Source organism: Diadema antillarum, unplaced genomic scaffold (genome assembly GCF_040938485.1).
Source record: "Diadema antillarum isolate AM-2024a unplaced genomic scaffold, OU_Dant_1.0 seq00001597_RagTag, whole genome shotgun sequence".
Classification (NCBI taxonomy): Eukaryota; Metazoa; Echinodermata; class Echinoidea; order Diadematoida; family Diadematidae; genus Diadema; species Diadema antillarum.
In genome coordinates, this window is record NW_027272313.1 from 258,219 (window position 1) to 273,014 (window position 14,796).

The window sequence follows — 14,796 nt, forward strand, 5'->3', positions numbered from 1 at the left end:
GTGTCCAAGTTCGATGATGTAGAAATCTAACAAGTTAGTTAGGCATAGGGTCTAACGTGACGGTTAGGGCCTAACTAGGTAATGCTAGGGCCTAGTCAAGGGCTAGGGCCTATATTTTAGACTGCTAGTGCTAGTGCTAACTAAGTGATATTACACAATGACCTGTCTCGATCATTTCCTACCTCATAATTTAGAACTTTTATGCTATGGTCGGCTGTATGATAGCCCTACTACATCGACCACCCTCTTGTAATAAACCGACCGTGTATTAATTGGCTCACTGAACGCATACTAGAGTAGTACTAGTACGCACTTCACTGCACGGAAGGCACATAAAAATGGATTGGCTTTGACTGTTGATGAGGATGGTGTGGGAAAACGCGAAAATTCACCGTTCATTAACAAAGTTAATGGTTTTAATCAAGGACAAAATTTCGAATGAATATTTTCACCGAATCGTAATGTAATGTATAGATGGAAGTTTCTAAAAAGCTTCGTACAACACGGTGTTCAATACAACTCGGTTTGCGTGCATTGTCAATGCAAAAACAGCGGTCGATCTCAAGGAGCGTTGCTGCGGGGAGCTGAAACGAGGCCACGCAAGTTCGATGGCGATATTTTTGCACTGAAACTTCGAATCGAAAAGGGAACAAAGGCATTTGATAGCCTAGCTCTGGATTTTTCTCAATCACGTAGGTCAAGTTTTTTGCATGAATTTCAGTGTTCAATATTCTTATCAAGCAAATAAACATTAGGCGGTCGATGAGTAGTAGGTCCAACCGTACAACCAAAATCTATTGTAAACATAACAAACCCCCTAAAATCCAATAGTAAAGTGCAAGTTAAGTTCTGCTACTTTTGCTGGAGCAATTCATTCTTTACTGAGCATCATTGCCATCAATGATGCTTGATGAATTAAGGTCTACGTAAGCTTCCAGTAGAAAAAAAGGCCTAGAACCCCTATAGAAAATGAAGATAAAGACAGAAAACAGATTGTGGTGTTTTTAACGCACAATATAGTCTATGCACCACACGTAAACTTAATGCCTGTAGTAATAATATACATGTACCACTTTAGTAGAGTTTTATTTGTTTCGTGTAGGTAGGTGGTTTGGAACCAATTTTTGGCACTTTTGTCACTTTCGAATAAGAGTCTATGCAAAGATTAGGAGTTTTCTTCTCAGTCTGTCAAGATTTCCATGCCAAACGAAGCACATTGTGCAAATTCACACAAACTTGTGAGAAAAATGTTTATAGAATGAACATTTTTGCAGAAGCTAATGATCATGCATAATTCACTCCATCATTTATGTTTTTGTTATTACTTGAGTATTATATTTTTTACGTTGGTTTATAGCATTCTTTCTGGGCCACCCTTGATATGATTACAAATGCAATCTTGTTCCCTAATTTGTACAGATCAAGCAAGACTTCAGCCAGGAGATCATGGCTGAAGACAGGATGTTTGCAGCATGGCCATGTATGCTGACAAAGTACTCTAGTATGGGGAATCAAGATGTCCATCGTAGCAAACGCTGCTTATTCGTCACACGGGTGACACCGATGGCCTTTCCCAAGGTACATTTTAAATACACTACTCAAAAAAAGTTAAGGACCACTTTTTAATGTGTGTATACAATTTTCAAACCGGGTGTTGTATTTCTAGAAATACCCGAATATGGCTGTCTTGAATCTCCTCAAACACCCTGTAACAATTTCACACATGGGTGGTTTCAGTTGTTGCATGATGTCTCTCGCATTATTGCATATCCTGAAAAGTGGGCCCATTGTGAAGTGGTACAAATGTGTACAAATGTGTACGTTTTAAAAAGTGGTCCTTAACTTTTTTTGAGTAGTATAGTATTGCTCTGTGTAGAGATTCTAATCTACAGCCCCAGTACCACCCTTTCCTTTTTTGCATTTGAGTTGAGGTGAATTTATTAACAACATTAACAAAATACTTACAGTATGTACATGACTATAAAAAAAAATTGTTAGACCGAGAAATTCATTCAATGCTTGTTAATTAATTTCTAAGACTTTCGCAAAAACCTGCAAAAACTGAAGTGGATCTGTAATTTCAAAGCCAATATCAAAGAGATCATCCGGGCTCTTGATGACTCTGCTTTGTCCATCATTCAACTTGCATGTCATGTTCCCGTATTTGGTTTTGTTGCCGATTCGACATCATGAGCTTCCTTGGCATTTATCATGCACTGATCGAGTGACACATTGCATGCCTTTAGATCTTCATTGATGTACACACTTTTCATGTTCTCTTTTCCTTTCAGACTAGAATGCCCAGAATACAGTTTGTTCCTTTTGTTTGCAATAAAGTGGACTTTGATCTGCCTGCTCTTTCCTTCTTGCCTTTTCCCCAAGATGATGACAAGATCATGAAGATGAGATGTCCTCTTTCCAAATGTCTAAGCCAACTTCCTTGGCAACATTTGACTCGCCCTCAGTAAGCTCTTCCTCTGTCTCCTCAGCCCCCTCTGGCAGGCCAGTCAGGCAGAGATTGTCCCTCCTTAGCTCATGTTGGACCTCGTCCTGCTGGAACTGAATCCTCAAGAGATGACATGTGGATTCAGAACATCTTTAATTGTGCTCATACAAGCTTCTTTCGCTCCTTGTATCACATGCGGTAGTGCAGCTTTAATGACTGTAACTACAGCTTGGACAATTATTTGGGAGAGGCTGTCTCCTGCCCCTCTCTCACATTATAGCACCCCACGGCCACACAGTTCATGTACACTGAAACTTCTGGACGGTTTGTCCTTGCCTCCTTCATCTACCATTCCCCTTTTCTTCTCCACTGCCTGATCAACTCACATTATAATCAAGCTTTTGTCATTATAGGATAACATTAACAGAGAAGTCTTTTATGAACTATTGAAGTTTTTGCATTCTTTTTCCTACTACTTGGAATAAAAATCACTGGACCTTGAACATCCCTTGCTCTTGCTAATCTAATTAAGATATATGCATATTAACTGATCTTGCTTTATGCAATGCCAGAATATGACATGAACCTCCTGCAAAAGCCCAAATGTCATTCATATTGCAATAGTCTTTGTTAAGCACTTAACAGTAGTGCAAGATTATTCTTATTAAGGCACTGGCTGTCAACACCATTCAACTTTCTTTCATCCAAGTTCATGGTAACTCTGATTGCTGCTTTGTAGAATAGCATTATGATTATTACAGCATTATAATTCTAATGCTTGGCCTTACAAGTTTGGCTCTACTCATCCACAATTACTTGCCCGTCTTGGTAGTAAATGCCGTTGCCAGAATCAGTCCCTCATTCAAAATGTGTAGTATTTTCTACAATACCCTCCAAACAACTTTAAAACAGCCCCCCCCCCCCCCCCCCCACACACACACACACAGTTAGTAATCCTGGTTGCAATCAAGTACAATATAAGTACATAAGCTAGCATCTGAATATGAGCTGATACTTGTCAGTATTTCTCTTTATCAGCCTTGATTGTGTTAATATTTTTAAAGGGTATATTTGTACTTATCATTCAAAATACTCCCCCTGTGTCATTCATTTTGCTCCACAGAGGAAAAAGAGACGCTTGCATTCAGCATGCTGCCGCTAGTTTGCCGAGGCTGGACTGCGAGGGTGTGGGGCAAGTGCTCCTTTCAGGAGTCGGAGTTATTCTACGACTTTCAACCTGTAAGTACCTAACTGTTCGGAGGCTAATCTTCTAAAACAAGTGATGTGTTGCCCTCTTATTAAAATGATGAGATGGACTTTGACATTGCAATACAAAATATAGAAATCATCAAGCTGTGGTCCATAGTTACTGTACAGAAATTCCCAGTTTATGCTGTTTCATTTGTTAGTTTAGTCCATGGATTCTACATATTTATGCAAATTTACTATGTTTCTAATGTATGCTGTGAATCACAATTTTTTTTAATGAAAAAAAAATCTTATATTACATACTCAACATACATATTTACTTTATTTTGTGCCTGACTGCTCAATCACACACTTGTCCAATATCAATATGTCCTTTTCATTTTGATAAAAAGGGGAAAAAATTCGCATGAAATGCAAAATTGGTCCCAAATGTTGCCAATAAGGAATATTCCATTCATTAATAAATATTGCACTTGACCTATGGTATCATCATATTCAGCAAGATGCTGGAAATATATCACATACCACTCATATACATCCAATGTGATACAGGGTGTCTCCCCCCCCCCCCCCCCCCCCATACCAAAAAGAAAAAAGACCTCGCATACTCCTTAATGTTCCTACAATGTAAGTGGACAAAATTGATATACTACTAGTATTGGAAAGAGTAACTTACCCAAAATAATGAAATGCAATTCAGAAGTAGTTTTTGTTTGATAATACTTTTTGCCTGGGCTTGCCAGCAATAAAATTAATTGCCTTTCAGAAGTTCCCATAGGCCACACAGTTGAAAATTCATTCAGCCAGGTCATGGTTAGCCCTTGCAAGAATAGAAAATGTAATACATGGATGTTATATACTACATAAAATACCCAATTTAGGGTATATGTTTGCAAATGAAATGTTGCAGAATTTGGCCAGGCACTTTATTATGAACTCTACCTTGAACACTGGAGAGGTGTGGGAAATATATCTGTTCTGATGGACTTCATTATACCAATGCCTCAACCCAACACTTCTGCGTAGATTACTGGTATTTCAAGATTTTATCAAGATGTGTATTCATGTTTCTTTTCCACTTCCATTTCATTTTAGAGGAGGGCACAGACCTGGCTTTCTACATTGGACAAATTGACAGGAAGCAGAGACCACAGCCCTTCATCTTGCTGATGGGAGGATCCTGGAAGAAGCCACTGCAAACCTTTGTCATTAGGAAGTTTTCGCTACACGACGCGAAGACCGAGAATACGAGGAAGCGATCACTTGTGACAGTCCCCGTACTCTGACTCCCGTCCCCATATCTATGCAGTTTCGCTTTCCTGTACAGGACGGAGGCGTGGGGACAAGATCGCTGATTGGTTGGCTGACTGGCTGGCTCACTCCTGCCCAGCATTGGGACCGAACGCTATTTTGGCCAAGTACCGTACTCGTTTTCCCCCGGACGGAACGTTCCTCAGACTTGATCATGTGCAGAAGCAAATTTCGCACACGACACGCTCAACTCCCGGCCGCGTTGTGCTTGCGAAAACTCCCTATTGTAGAGAGACAGGGATTCTTGTTTCCAACTTTGACAAAGGCTGTGGACTGTGCATTCAAAGTGCATTATGTCCTAGATGTAGAGTACCAGGCTCAATGTTTTGCTGCCTGGCAGTTCTTGGAGACAGTTGTGTACAAAATGCCTGGTAAAGTGACATCCAATTCTGTGAGAGAGATCAGGACATACCTGAACTCTTCAAATCAGGAAGATTAGATGCGTAGAATGAGATTTTCATGGTCATCAGAAGTTTAATTGACAAAGTTGACTTTTAGGTCATTCGTCAAGGCAAAGGTTTGGTATCTATGTTTTATTTGTTTATAACTCAATAAGTAATGGATACATGTCACATGGAAAGATCAAAGGTCATGAGAAGATTGTTCTATTAGTGGGTAATGTTGGCCCTGGAAAACTTGTGATAAAGACTGGCTAGAAATGAATTAAAAAGGGTATTTTGCATAGTAGTGACTTAATGAAATATTGGGCAAGATCTTCACAGGTTTATACTGAAGCATGACAGTCAATTTTCAGAAATATAGCAATTGTGAAATTAAAACCTCATATCTGTTGAGCATAATGGAGGTGACACTCTGTACTGAATGTGGCCTTCATAAAATTCAAGATGAACTGTTTCGTAGAATGTATATTTCCATTATGAATTTATTTCATTGTATATAGAGTAATCTTCATTACTGCCATCTCTATCACCGGAGTGACAGAGATGATCTTTGCTGGACAGATGTGCTGTACTTTGCACATCCCAATTATGGAAAAAAAAAACTTGTATGTGTTGGTAGCAGGTATGACTTCTCAAATTACACCAGTAAACAGGAGTAAATTTCATTATAATTACAATGTACTGTATGTGTTATTTGGTCTGTTCAGATATGCTGAATATAGGTATGAAGTAGAATTTTCACAAGAGATAAAACTTATTTCTTAATGTGAATGGTTTCTCCATCTGCAGTATATTTACGGTCATCATTGTACTGTCAAGGAAATATAATCTAATAACCCCTGACTTACTATTGCAGATGTTCCCCAAAAGCATTGCAACTGAAATGATTCAAAATGTTGTTACATCAAATTGAACATTGTTAAAAATGATCTAGTTAATAGAGAAGCTGTGTAGTGCAATACCTTCAGTAATATTTTCTTAGTGGGGCAACAAAGTACAGTATTGGGACAGAAAAGCAAATCCTTAGAGGGTCATTCCCTTATGCTTCGCTTATGAGATTTCCAAGCGCATGTAGTAGTGACAAACACTTCAAGAACAAAGTCAGTGGTTCTAAGAAAATCAGATAATTATTCCAGGAAATAAGACTCATTCAAGATTTATCTTGTCTTGTCAGGGTATGATCACTATAAAAGTGGATAATGTGTCTGTAAGGTGTGCATTGGACTGTAAAAGCATTCTGAAAAATTACATTCTCTGTGTACTGTTCATTCAGTTAGCCCTTTTGGACCCATCTGACGGCAACTGATGGTCCCCATGCACCCACACAATGTGAGAAATCAAGCAACAAAATATTCAATGTGGCACAGGTATAGATAATCTCAAGCTGAACACATCCATGTTATGCATAATAATTAATTCTTTAATTATTGCATGTTTCAAATTCAATTTGCCATTGCAGTTTAGTTGAAATATTGTGAAATGTGATTTTTACGGCGTTAAGCGCCCCATTTGTATGTAAGTGGAATCAAAATGTACATTTGACAATACACTAATCTTTAGATGTGTCGAGGTCAATTCAGCTGGGAAATCACTTAACTCAAGCATAAAAGCTCGTGATTTTTCCTCTGCAGTCAAACTGCATATTTTTACTAAATCCGCGCAAGTCGACACATTTTTCTCGGTTCTCGAGAACTTCGACTTATCAAAGGTTAACTGTATAAGAAGAATTGTTACTCTGTATATATTCTGAAAATGGATGAGACAATTCTTGATTGGCTCAATTTGTTATTTGTAATAAGTTTGCACATCGAGGACATATTGACCGATTGAAGGTTTTCTAATGATACGATGTCAGTGATATAGACAGTGAAAATGTGCTGAAATATATAATTGGCCCAAAAAATAAACATTTGTGTTATTGTGCTTATATACAAGTGAGTTGTACAGTAATATGGGATTAAGAACTGTTTAAATTCTAAACATGAATATTTAATATTTGCTTTAAACAACCCAGTTGTATAAAATTACTTTTAAACAACCCGGTTGTATAAAATGACTTTTAAACAACAGTTGTTTAGAGTTTTAAACAACTTTTTTTAAACAACTCAGTTGTATAAAATTACATTTAAACAACAGTTGTTTAGACTTTTAAACAACTTTTTTTAAACAACCCAGTTGTATAAAATGACTTTTAAACAACAGTTGTTTAAATTTTTAAACAACTTTTTTAAACAACCCAGTTGTTTAGATTTCTTTTAAACAACAGTTGTTTAGAATTTTTAAACAACAAAGGGTTAAAAGTTTAAACAACTACGTGTTGTTTAATTTTTAAACAACAGTTGAGCGATTCACCGGTTAACTTGTGGTTGTTTAAAATTTTAAACAACCTTGTTGATTTTTTTCTAACAGTGTAGTTACCTGAAGCTTTCACTGGGCTATCTGACGAGATCTCTCGGATTCGTTAACGTCACGCATTAACGAGTTTGAATGAGACAAAATCACGGGCCCGCCAAGTCTTATTTTAGCGATCGGTTTCTTGAGACGAGCTTGGCTAGTCTCATACAACATACCTTTTTTAAATTTTTTTTTAAATTAAAAAAAAAAATCTGTATAACCAAGGAGCTTGGATTTTCTGGAAGCTCCTTGCTATGACTTATTAAAATTTATTCATTTTACATGTAATTCATTGAACGCGATGAAAGAATATTTTATGGACTGCAATGTATATGTCACGGAAGCGCGTCGCAAAACAATCTCTAAAATGTAGACATAAATCATAATATGGTAATTACACATTCGATGCTATAGATACGTGGATGATCATAAAGTGTACTAAAGAAACATTTGATTCTACGATGATACTTTTTAACGCAGTGTACGTGGGGCAAAAAGATCGAGGGTAGGCCTGCTATCCAAATGGATCAGAATAAGTCGTAAAAATCATGTAAGAGGACACTATCACCATGATTATATTTTGTCATGCTGATCATCTCCTTTGTACACTAAGAATTGACTGCTGATGATCGATGGGATATTGCTTTCATGTAGAACTACTCTATATATCGTACATGATATGATAAATTTGACATTAAGGAAAGACAATTAAAGTTCCAACAAAGGAGATATAATTTTACATTCAAACTATTTTTTTTTTTCTTGTAGCTGCTTATCTTGGTTATTTTGGTTCCGTCAGCGGTTGAGCGTTCGTACTTTTCTGGGACTTCTAATGTCTGAAAGCAACGACTACAGGACATCTTGATCTGTTGATTTAGCAATGCGGCCTTTTTGTGTGGCAAAAGTGGAAGAATGTACGTCACTAATTAAGAAGCTCAGGACTCCCGGACAACAGTATACAAAGGGACTAGCATACCACGGAAGATCGCATGCTTTACCCGAAGAGGCGCTGACTGGGAAATCTGTTTACGCGGTTGTCATGGCTACATCCCACAGTAATGACTGGAGTTTTAAGTGTGTAGGGGAGAGTCTCATAGGATTTAGACGAAACTGTTTTGGGAGGAACCCGTGTACCGTGATTCAGACTGTCAGTTTTATCATGGCAGGAATTTCATGGTTTTATCAAAGAGGTACTGTACAGTATCACACAAGATATACCGTGATATTATCTTCTATGTGGTTGATGGGACACAAGACAGAAAGTGGAAATTTATCAGAAAGAAATAAAGGGGATCAACATTAGCATACTGGTGTCATGTAGAATTATGAAAAAAGTGGCATCATTGTATACACACATACATTATCTCTCTCTCTGCATATCATTACATACATGTGTGTGTGTATATATATATGTATATATATATATATGCCAGCGACAATGTATCTCTCTTTAAATTCGTGCGTAAAAAAAACAAAACACAAAAAGATATGTGGATTGAATGAAAGCAGCAACATTACTAGAACACATCAGTGAAAGTTTGAGGAAAATTGGACAATCGACGCAAAAGTTATTAATTTTTAAAGTTTTGGTGTTGAAACCGCTGGATAGACTACTAAAGGTTATGATGTCATGCGTGGACAACAATATATATAAAGAAAATATAAAGGGAATTCCACAAAAATTCACTTTTCTAGCATGATGAAAGATTATTTGAGTAACCGCTTTCAGAAAGCAGGGGGAATAATTGCTACCCATAATATGTAAGAATCAAGTTGATGGAGTATGTAGATTTCATGAAAAATGAATTTTTGAACTGTTTTAATTTTATAATATAATATACCATAATATGATATAATATAATATGATATAATATATTATAATATGATGCAATATAATATGATATAATATAATATAATATAATATAACATGATATGATATAATAGTAATGTAAAATAATACAATAATAAGATGATATAATAAAGATATTATATAATACAATACGATGTGATATGATATAACATTACATAATCATATATACCATTTCTTGAATTATTGTTTATTAAATTCGTCAGCTTGGTAATACAGCAAAATTAGTAAATGTTACTTATATTGAGTGTTTCATGGCGGAATTTTTGTAAGATAGTGTTTGGTGATACAAGTAACCATTCATACACGTCAAAATGAGATACATAGTATGTAATTTGAAAGTTTTTGGATTCACTGCTCCCAATATTAACAGGTCAGTAAGAGAAGGGAAAAACATACTGGAAGGAGCGTTGTATAGGTCCATGGATCAGGAGTAATGAGTGATGACTGACGAAACCCTCCATCATTGGTGGTGTTCATCTCGTGACATTTCCTGAACTCTCCTTTGTTGTTGATGGCACCCATGATTGATGTTAATTGATGGGAAATGAACCATGGACCTACGTCCATGGATGGACCAACAACGGCATCTCCTTCGATGGCTTTTATCATTGTCGAAGCTGTGATTAGCAGGTGTCAGTACAGAACTGAAATTGATCGCCCGCGAGCGCCCATGGAGACAGGGATTACACCTGATTAAAACGCGACAGATTTGCATTCGTTCGTTACGGATATCGCGCCTTTCAACCATTAACTCCACCAAGAATAGTCGATGCTGCCAGATTAATTGGCGAGAATGCTTAGAAAGCTCGTGACCCCCCCCCCCTTTCTCAGTTATTCTCCCTTGTAACAAAAGAAAACACCGTAAGTTACGTAAGAGATGACAGGTTTACATTATCGTCGCTAATTAAACCGAGCTCCGCAACGAAATTAATTCACTTGTTTCATTAGAGCACGCCAATTACTGTCATTCGGCCTTTATAGGGCCTACTGCAAGTCTCTTCGTGAAAAGGTATTGACATCTGTGAGTGTAGACTGAGATCCTTAATTGATTTACAGTGTATTTTCTTTGTTTGAAAAGAGAGAGAGAGAGAGAGTGTGTGTGTGTGTGTGGGTGTGTGTGTGCGCGTGTGTCTTCTTTCAAATAACATAGTTATCTAATCATGAGTTACAAAATTGATGACTTTAAAAGTGAAATCAAATAAGAATCACGTAAAAGAAAATTTGCTCGACTGTAAATAGTGTTAGTTACAAATGACTAATTATGGCTTCGGACTTGAAGAAGTATCAATATATATACAATACAAGATTTAGTGTACTTCAAGAAATTGCAACGCACACAAAAGTAAGGCAAAATCCCCTTCCCCTTTACACTATAGTATACATGTACTCGTTTGTCGGTTTTGATCTTTTGAAAAAAACTGCCCATTTCTTACCCTATGCAGCAACTATTCAGTAACACAGGGTAACTAAGATTCCACACTTTGAAGTACGAAGGGCGTCTATCGCTTGTTACCAAGTCTTTTTTTTTCGAAGGAAAACGATATCCAGATTTGAGTATACTGTATTAGTAAAAGGGGCTGTGAGTTTTCTTCAATTCACCCCTCTGCTTAATAATCTCTAAATGGGTTACTGTATTTGCTCTTGTCAGCATTTTCCTCTCGTTGCTACTGAAACCTCCGGCGCTTAAAGAGCTACCGAAAGCTAAATACATCTTTTAAGTTAGAACACATCCCATAAGTCGGCTTCAGTTCAATTAAAATCAAATAAAGAAAACAGCGTCAAGTTCCTAGAGTAAGACCAGCAATGGTATGTTTATGGTGTCTCATGTTTTCCCCCAAGTCAGTGATAGCTGTATTGGTCGAAGTCACATGCACTGTATGCAAATAAGACGACGTGACGCGAAGTCATTTTTTGTTTCGACTTACATTTCCTGATGAATTTTCAGTATGCAATGACTTTTTATGTGTGCACCGACCATGAAATTACAGACCATGGTGGCGATGTGTTGTATGTAGTGTTTTTGTTTTGTTTGAATTTGTATAAAGAATCGTAAAGCTCAATTATTGGACTGTGGTAATTGAAATGAGTTGCGTGTTTTGTGTTTTTTACGCGGCCACAACCAACGTGGTAAGAGAAAATGGGTGGGAGAATTACGTGGTTATCCACAGTTGTACTTTCAATTAACAGAGCAATTGTAAATTTATGTAGCGTCACATCACTGCCTTGTCTTAATGCATGAAACAAATGAAGAGTTTGTTCGCAAAAACCGACGAGTCCATATTTGCCAAATGGAGATACAAATTGTATTTGCGATTAAAGGTCAAGAAAAATAAAGAGAATAAGAAAATTTTTGCTTCTTTTGACCATAACTTCAAAAATGTACCTTTATATGTAGTGACCAATATATCATTTAAAAGGTATTATTTTGTACTTAATGATAGAGACCGTACTTCAAAATCTTCAAAAATGGACTTATCGGTTTTTGCAAACAAACTCTTCAAATTAATGTATGTGACTGCAATCAATATCTAAGCAGAGTTTGAATAAATTTCAGTGTTCAAAAGTGCTCACCAGACGTTTGCCCACATGGCTTTGCCGCCAGGCCAAAAAAAAAGAAAAAAAAAAAGGGGGGGGGGGGAGGCTATACAGAAGTGTGTAAGTAATTAAAGGGGAAACCCAGTCTAAAAAGTTAGTCTGATTAGAAAATAAAATATCACGAGTTAAACGGTATGAAAAATAAAAATTAGAAAATAAGGTGATAATTATGATGAAAAATAAGGAAGTTATGAGATATTTTGAAGTTTTGCTATTTTTTCGGGAAACAGTGTTTTTAAACGGTCAATATGAATACATGTATATATGCAAATGGTAAAGTGAGCATGTCACTCCCTCTAAACTTGCCATATAGGTTGTACATCACATTTTGACATTTCTAGTTTTTCATTCAAACACAACGCTCAAATCCTCGTACATGTATATCTAAGTGATCACTATTCTGAAGAATAATATGTTTCAGACTTCAATGACAGATACACTGTACATTGAATTTTCGTCATATTTTTCATATTTTTACAGGATCAATGGAAAACTGAAATTATGACATGGTCAGCTCACTCATTTGCATATTCATATGATATCCACTGTACAAGAACTGTTTTGCAGAAATTAGCTAAATTTCAAAATGTCGTAATTTCCTTATTTTCCATCCTACTTCAGTCAAATTTTTACTGTTGAACTCGTAAGATTCTATTCTTTTTTACCAGACTAACGTTTTTATTTGGGCTGGATTTCCCCTTTAAGTGTAAGTCTACAGGGTAATGATAGATTGTCAAACATTAAAATCTCATACAGCTGTTCGTACATGTACATTATAATCCTACTGACATGTGCTACATATCCAATACATTTCCTTCAAGTGTATGTAGATCGACGTAAAATGCAAGCTTGCAATATACTAAGTACAATGTACAGCTTGGTATCTTTCCAAACTTGTCTGAATGGGCCGCTACATAAAGTGGTCACCATATATGTATTCTGTAAGCCTGCGATTGTTCGAAATCTGCGGCAGTCTTGATACTGTCTGTAATCCTAGTGCAACAGGCCCATGTTTTTTTTGACGATTAAAAATGATACACACCACCACACCATGCATCTACAAACCCACCAGTCAAGAAGCCAACTTCGCAAGTTTTGGTCGCAACTTTAAAAACATGGAAATTTAATGGGTCTCCTTCGAAAAAGTGAACAGTAACAATTAATCGGATGTGAATGTTTAATTAAGGCAATCAGTAAAATGAACATAACTAGCTGCCTTTTAGTCAGAGACACACTGCCCTGCCCATGTTGCTGGTGAACTGAATACAAGATACAATGCTCTAATGATTGTACAAACATCGGTAATCAGGCACAAAGAGAACGTCCATCAAATGTATCTGAATTTTCAAGTTTACACAGTGCATGGTTTTATATTTATCAAATGACAGAACAGTCATGCTTCAGAGTTTATATAAAAATGACAGTACTTTATCAACAATGCTGAATTTCATCAGCCTCAAACATCAACTGAAGAGGAATTTCATTTCCCCAGAGAAATGCGGCTCACATCAATTAATTGTAGATAACTAAAATAAGTCCATATCCAAAATACCACTAGATATTTTTATGTACAAGAACATTGTATATACTTTCTTCGACATAAATAAGATCAACTTTTGAATGATGCGGAAATTGTGTTGAGCATGCTGAGGTAACATGATAAAAAAAATGTACATTCAGCTGGATCAAGTCATGCTGCTAAAGCCATTTTAATGGTTTATGCTACACATACATGCAAATGCTGTTGGAACTATTTACATGCATTCTCGAAATAATTTGTTATCAAATTCAACCATTACATATTGTGTACTTAACAGGCGATAATAAAAAAAAAATACAAATCCTTTGGCTTAAATTGTTTTTACCTTTATATGAGCAGTTATGGCATTTAATGTGAAGTATTTTAATCTCACACACATAAAAGTGGCAAAAGAGGTTTCAAGTGAGGTCTCCTGCTGTTCTTTGACCCTATTTCAGAAGTCACTTTAAATATGAAATGGATAGGAAATCTCTCTTGGCAGACAGAACATATATTATATCCGTCACTGTAGACGTATGCAATTGTTTGTAAACTGTATGTATAACTATTGTGTACACAACAAGATTAAAGATTCTTAACAGTCTCAATATTTCCACAACATGAAATTGAAAATGTCTAAAGGAGCACCAGCACGGCATGTTTATCAGCACTGGGGTTCCACTGAAAAGAAAAATAATAATAATCAAAGCCAAAAACAAAACTAGATGGTATATTTATATGCAACACTATTCAAATAAGTGTCATTCATTGCACATGGGAGGAACAAAAAGTCAGTTTATGGAAGAACAAATATCCTTACAGGACTGAAGGAACTAAGAATTGACTCAAGTTCCAATCTGTTCACAGTACATGTAATATAAATGTGCTCTGATTTGAATCATTTTAACCAAGTAAACATACAAGGGCAGCATGAAGATATACAAAACAGCCTGAAGTAAAGTAATCATGTACATATACCCACTTCTTCCAAACAAACCATAGAGTAAGATATGGAAAGGGAGGAACTACACAAGTCCGCATCACATTCACT

At 36.4% G+C, this 14,796-nt stretch overlaps 1 long non-coding RNA gene across 1 annotated transcript; it reads left to right on the forward strand.

Annotated features, from left to right (window-relative positions):
• The first annotated feature begins 1,381 nt into the window (after positions 1–1,381).
• Positions 1,382–5,073, forward strand: LOC139710978 (uncharacterized). The gene is made up of 3 exons (XR_011709491.1): positions 1,382–1,578; positions 3,570–3,685; positions 4,753–5,073. It is a non-coding gene; the product is annotated as an uncharacterized lncRNA (long non-coding RNA).
• Positions 5,074–14,796: the final 9,723 nt, after the last annotated feature.